The 7,136-nt window shown below is 35.0% G+C and overlaps 1 pseudogene; it reads right to left on the bottom strand.

Moving 5' to 3' along the window:
• Window positions 1-2,013: 2,013 nt before the first annotated feature.
• Window positions 2,014-2,960, bottom strand: LOC466528 (olfactory receptor 4A5-like; annotated as a pseudogene).
• Between the last annotated feature and the right edge of the window lie 4,176 nt (window positions 2,961-7,136).

Raw genomic sequence — 7,136 nt, 5'->3', positions numbered from 1 at the left:
TAATGAGCTATCTTTACTTGTACATTACATGATAGTGTTTCGAAAAACCCTAAAGAATCTAAAGACATAACTTTGTGGGAATAAGAAGTAAATTTAGCAAGTTTATGGGATGCAAGTGTCAAATTAAAAATTCAATTTCCTTTATATATACTAGCAACAATAAAAATTGGATTTTTAAAAAAAAATTAAAAATCTATGATGAAATCTGAAAACCTAAACACTTAGGAATAGATAAGGAAGATCCATACACTAATAAAAATTATAAAACTCTTCACAAATAAACATTTAAAACACCTAACAGATATACTGTATTCAAGAATTAGAAAACCCAATATTGTTAAGACGTTATTAATACAAGATGTTTTATAGATAAAACTTAAAAATGAATAAAACTCCAATATTTTTGAGATGTGCTCTTTTTCAGGTGTACACAATTGTTCTGCGTGCTGCTCTGCAAAATTACTTTGCCACTTCCCAATCAAGCGTTATCTTCTATTTCTGTAAAACCTCAAATCTGGGGTGGTCATGTGACCACTCGATGGAATAGAACATGATGCAAGTGACATTATGCCATTTTTGGACACAGCACTTAACTGGCTGAACCCTTCTGCTTTCTCCCACTGAGATCTCTGAGCACCACATAAAAAGCCTGACTATTCTCTGGAGTGATCTTGTGATCCTTCATCTAAAGAGATAGGAACAGGGACCCAGTGCAACTCCTACTGTCATCCCTTGCAATATACTATAAATGTGAGTTAAGTTATACTGAATCCTACAGAATACTTAGTTATCAGGTGAATAAGAGGTTGACTTCAATACTTGCTACACAAAACAGAAGAAATACTCTGCCAGCAACTGCCTGAATTCCTGGCTCACAAAATTTTGAGATAAAATAAAATGATGGTTGTTTTAACTCACAAAAACTGTGGAGTCATGCACCTTACATGAAGACAGGACCAGAATAAAAAGTAATACCTCAAGGAGTAGTGTTTCCATAACAACAATTTAAAGTGTATGGCATTTATTGGCTTTATTGCCCAAAATTAGGGGCCACCAGGATATTGTAAGTGAATGCTCAACAGACAGAAGTATTCCAGAGGCTGTAAAAAAAGTGAGTTGCTATCTAGTGCTGAAAAAATGTGTAATTCTGTCACCTATAGGAAGGTAGAAAATAAAAAATGTGCTTAAGTGAATAGGTGGATTTGGCTAAAATTTCCAAATAGAATATTTAAAATTGCAGCTGTTTCTTAGAGCAGTGTATCATATAATAGGCATAGATTTTTAAAAAATTACTGAAAATATTAACTGTAACATGTTCAGACAGAATTTGCAGGAAACATAAAAGAACCAGAAATTGTTGCTTTCAAACATAAAACTGGTTCCCCTTTCCAGTCTCTGCAAAGAGCTAAGTACTCTAAATGTAAGAAAGGTCATCAAAATAAATGCTATTTCAAAGTTATGGATGTTAAGTCACTTGTAAAGACTACAGAAAAATTTAATGGTGTGTCTCGTAAGTACCTTAAACTAGAAAACATAATTCTAAGATACTTAAGAGTATTATATGACTGCATATACAGTTTCAGCCCAAGTCTGAGAAGGGCCAGTTTTAAAGTATTTGTGAATATGGTGCTTGTATATTTCACAAAGTCTTTAAATAAATTGCACAGAAGGAAGCACCACAGCTTTCCCTTTTGAACAGGAGCATCTATTTTATTACCTATTCCTCCCTTTCTCCATTGTGTGCTGAGCATGTGGAAGAACTGCCCTGCCTCAAACATCTGTAAATAGGAAAAGCCATAATTTAAAACGTGCACAATAGGACCTGCACCCAAGAAGCCCCATCCACACTCAGTCTGGATATAGAAGTTGAGATCCTGAACTTCAATCAGATATCATGACAGGATGACTTCTTAATTGAGGTGGGAGCATCTAAATCCTGTCCTTGGGATCATTGACTTGCCCTTAGAAACCTGAAAACTTCACTGGGAAGACCATTACTACATACCTCCTTACCTACATGAGGATGGACCCTCTAATCCTAAATATAGTTACCTTTTTCACCAAGAGTTTTTCTATAGCATTTCTCATCTCTGAATTTCTGAAAGTGTATATTAAAGGATTCAACTTGGGTGTGATAACTGTATAAAAGACAGTCATGAATGTATCAATAGAAAAGTTTGAAACAGGTCTCACATATATGAAAATACAGGGAATAAAAAGAGAACAATCACAGTGATGTGGGAGCTGCAGGTAGACAGGGCTTTATGCCTCCCTTCCTGAGTGTAAGTTTTAAGGGAGTTTAGGATGACCCTATAGGAAATTATTAGAAGGATGAAGATGACCATACAGAGTACTCCACCACTGAAAACCACAGTGAGGCCTATAAAGTAGGTGTCAGTTCATGCCAGTTCCAATAATGGATACATGTCACAACTGAAATGATCAATGACATTGGCGCCACAGAAAGGGAGACTGTACACAAAAACAATTTGAAACACAGAATGCACAAAACCACCTGTCACAGCCACCAGCAATGCAAGGATGCAAACCTGTCGAGTCATGATGGTCAAATAGTGCAGGGTCTTACAGATGGCAACATAGCCATCATAGGCCATCACCACCAGAAGGAAGGTCCCTGCACCACCAAAGAAGTGGTCTATAAATAGTTGGCCCATGTAAGTTTGGAAGGAAATAGTCTTTTTATCACAGAGTAAGTCCACAATCAATTTGGGAGAAATGGCAGTGAAATATGCAGCATCTATAAATGACAGGCAGGCAAGGAAGAAGTACACTGGGGAGCCCAAGGAAGGGCTGGCAATGATAGTCACCACAATGAGCTGGTTCCCCAACACAGTCACAACGTATGTGAATAAAAACATGACAAATAATTCTTTTTGCACACCAGGATCCTGAGAGAATCCCAGGAGGACAAATTCTGTAATGCTGTTATTAGGTCTCATTTACTCTTCTCTCAGGCTTGTATCAGAGGTGAGAGCTCAGGAGAACAGGACCTGTAATGCAGTAGTGAACAGGAATATGATTGCATCCATTGTGTCGCAGAGCACATCTTCATCATTGTATCCTCAATACTCACTTACACACAATAAACATTTAGTAAGTCTCTATTGAGTTCCTCACACAAAGAGCCCATCTTCCCTTGATGATTCTATTTCTCCTCAAAGATTTTAGTTTCAGCCACAGGTAAATGCCTCTACCTCTAAGTTTTAGTGAATATCCTACACAGAAGAAGAGTTAAAGTCCCAACAGCCATTCATACATTTCATAACCTCTTATTTAAAACATTTTTCTTGGCCAGAAGTCAGCTGTGATGAATAGTCAATGGCTTATTGTTCTCAAGAAACCTACTCTCTGATGTTGGTAATAAACTCTAAATAAGCAAATTGACATAGATTTAGTCTTTGTGTTTGTAATTGTGGTATCTTTGTAATATGATCTGTGTAGCACCAAGAATAACATGTGAAATATCTCACTCAGTACTCTGGCCTTCTACTGTTAGATTTCATTCTTTCATGACTCAAAGGATGTTCAGTCTTCATTAGTCTTTCATTAAATGTCAAAAGACAGGACTCTGAACTGTATAAATTCTATGATGTTATTTATCACATTGTTCCCTTTAGCAATTACGTGGTCTGACTCTCTATCCACCTTATAAGGAGCTGTGATTCTCTCCATTTTATCCTTGTCTATACCCCAATTTTTACAACACTTACATACCATATTCTAATTATAAACAATTAATTTTGAACTCAAGTGAGCCAACTCATGACTATCACCATCTACCAACAAGCAGTGAGGATTTTTTTTTTCTGAATTCTTGAGTTGAGCTAGGTAGTGAAAGAAGAGAATGTAGACACTGTAGAAAGAGGTACAGAACAGTGGGACATGGTTTTATTCATAACACTATATAGATACCAAGAGTACTCACAAATAGAATCCTAGTTACCAGATTACAAAAAGAAGCACACTCTAAGAGAAATTCCAAATTCTGCGTAAGAAGGCATGATTTGAGTCATTTTCTGAATGCATTTACAAGTCTGTTTCCATTTGCTCACTGGAAAACACTGAGATTAAAATTGAGAAATTCAGAATCCTTTCTAGTCAACTATTTACAAAGCTATTAGTGCACTTCTCCTTTATGGTATTCTGCTGATAATTTTTTTCATTTTTTATAAATTTATAATTAAATAAAAATTCCAAGCTCATAACTGTTACATGACAAATGGTAGTCCGTTGGGCAAGAGTTTTCATGATTACAGTGAGTAAATAGTGACTATAAGTTTCTCACTCAGTATGTACCTATTTAAGATCCAAGACATCCTTGGAGAGAAAGTGTAGCACGTGGTGAATAATGTGGACACTGGAGCCACACTGCTTCAGCTACAGCTTCAGCTTCACCATTTTTTATGAGATTTTGGGCCATTTACTAAAGCTCTCTATCCCTTACTTGCATCATTTATAGAACGAGGATCCCAATAGCCCCTAGAGTTGTTGTTTTATTAAAACAAAGTAAAGTGCCTAGAACACTGGCTGGCATCTCTTAAGGGCTCAATAAATGATAGCTATTATTACTGTTCTTGAATGCTTTACTGAGTACATAGAATGAGAACAAATCATGCAGATATCTGTCAACTTGAAAAGATTTATTCACATAGTCCAGGAAAAAAGGATAAGATACCTATCATTCAGGAAAGATGTTTGTGGGCAAACAATAAAATTGTATCCCTTAGAAAATAATGATTTAATTATATGAGTAGTAATTTTAGCTGTGATGGAATGTATCTTAATGAGAAGCAAACAGAATTATAATAAAAAGTTGGACCCACCATGGGGGAGAGATCTGGAAATGAAAAGAAGGCTAAAATAAGAAAATAGAGAAATTGTAGCTAACAAATTAGTATCCACAGCAATAAGAAGATCTATGGGATGATTAAGTGAGGTTAGTATTCTTTTAAAATCCTCTTCAGAAAGATCCCATTTAGTAAGGAAATCCTGAAAGTGCAACCTCCTGTGGGTCCCTGGGGAGACTCAGGAGGTTTTTTTGTGGTAGCCAAAACAAACAGGGACCAGAACCTAGTAAAAAAAAAAAGAGAAGAAAATTCAAAAGAAAGAAAGAAAGAAAAAAAAACATTGTTTCTCTAAGTCTCTAGATCTGACAGTTAAGGACAAACCAATTACTGAGAACAATGGGATAGGTAGAGATAAAAACCCAGACTTTCTCATTGTTCACTGCTGAAGAAAACTGCAGAATTACTAAAACTCAAATTTAGACAGGATGATTCCATTTACATGATCTGGCAGTGAAAGAGGACGTGTGCAGAGAGAGTTTGAGCTGTCTCTAGATGCCAGCTATGATGAATATTCCACATGTTTCCTTCATGTTACCACTTCCAGCTGATTCCGGAGTTCTGTCATTGTTGAAGCTATAGACTGATAGAGACACATCTGCTGAAGAACATAAGGGAATAATGTAGTCTGGAGCCAATTCTGTTTTTTTTTTTTTTTTAACACCTTACTTGCTGCAAGGTTGAGTGACTTTTCCCTCTTCCATCATCAAAACTTGATTTCAACAGGAAAATCCTTTTGGAAATTGAAATATTTACTTATAAAAAATAGGGTATGTAAACTATTTTCTATAGTTTAAGTAATTAAAAATTGAATACTTTAGAAACTGAAAGATAGCATTACTAGGCTTTCAGTGTAAACTGCTAAGTTAACATTTTTCTAGAAAAAAAAGTTTTGACACACTTTCTTAGAACATCCCATTTTCAAAAGATAAAATGACATAACAAAAATCTGTATAATATTATATTTCACAGTCACAGATTTATAAATCTATTTAAGTGACACTAAACTTGGTACTTCCCTGAGCATATATATCTACTAGTATGTTTGCTGGGATATTTTTAGATTCATAAGTAGAAACCCATATTTTGCTTCCAGAACATAACAGGCATTGGTTCCTTCAAATTCTAACACACTTGACATGATCTGCAATTTTAAACTCCCTAATCAAATATATCTGAAAGTGATTGTACACCTTTATTAATATATCATATAAAATATAACATCTCCAAAACTAAGATTATGATTATAAATCTATTGGTTTATTATGTCCCATGTAATATGGGACATATTTTTCTTCTTATTCAGCAAACAGAAAAGGAAAACAAATTATGCTATATATTAAAACCAAAAATACATTGCCTATTCTGAAAAATTTTCATGCTTGCTAACTTAACTTTCCCAATTAGATTCCTTCAATGAAATCATATGGTATTTAAGACATTAGCTACATTTCAACATATCACATGAATTCTCAATGAATATCTCTTGTCAGTGATTTCAAATACTCACATCATGGTCCAGAAAAGCAATGCTTCTTTCACTGAGCATTAATCTCAATACCTCATGCATCTATGTGTGACCACAGAACACATGAATATGAATGGCTGATCTATAGATATGGAATTAGTTTCTAGTGGCTACAATTTCCTCAATTCCACACAGGGTTCTCATTATCTCAGTCATTAGAGAAGTATAGCACTATCCAAAGCAGATGACCAAAACATAAAGATGCTTAAACACAATGTAGAAAGGTAGTTAAATATTCTCACCTGCTGGAAAATTTCTTCATTAAAAAAACAAAGACACTATTGTTGCATGATTATGTTAAAATTTACCTAATTAGTAGAAATTAACCAGGACAAGACCTTTATTTTGTGATACAAGGGAACAAAAATGTACCAACACTAAAATTTGTTACATGAAAGTTTCCTAGATTATAGTGAAACAACCATAAGTACTTTACTGTGACTCAGGATTTATGATAACCTTCATGTGCCCAGCTATTACGCTTTGTACCTAACAGGGACAAGGCAGAAATTTAAACTTATGGAAAAAACAATGACAGAGCATTCTCACAGGCAGAAGCCAAACTCTTCAGTTTTTCAGTCATTCACATATTATTCAAACAGCATACCCCTAAGTCCACTTCTTTCCTGATTAAAAACATGTCTTTATATCTCCCCCACCTCAGCCCAGTAAATTGAGAACTTTCACAAATTTTTACATGAAATGGAGGATATGACAAGAAAACATCACACCTAGAGGGCTAG

This window comes from Pan troglodytes, chromosome 9, assembly GCF_028858775.2.
Source record: "Pan troglodytes isolate AG18354 chromosome 9, NHGRI_mPanTro3-v2.0_pri, whole genome shotgun sequence".
NCBI lineage: Eukaryota > Metazoa > Chordata > Mammalia > Primates > Hominidae > Pan > Pan troglodytes.
The sequence above is the reverse complement of the archived record's forward strand: the minus strand, read 5'-3'. Positions and strand labels throughout refer to the sequence as shown.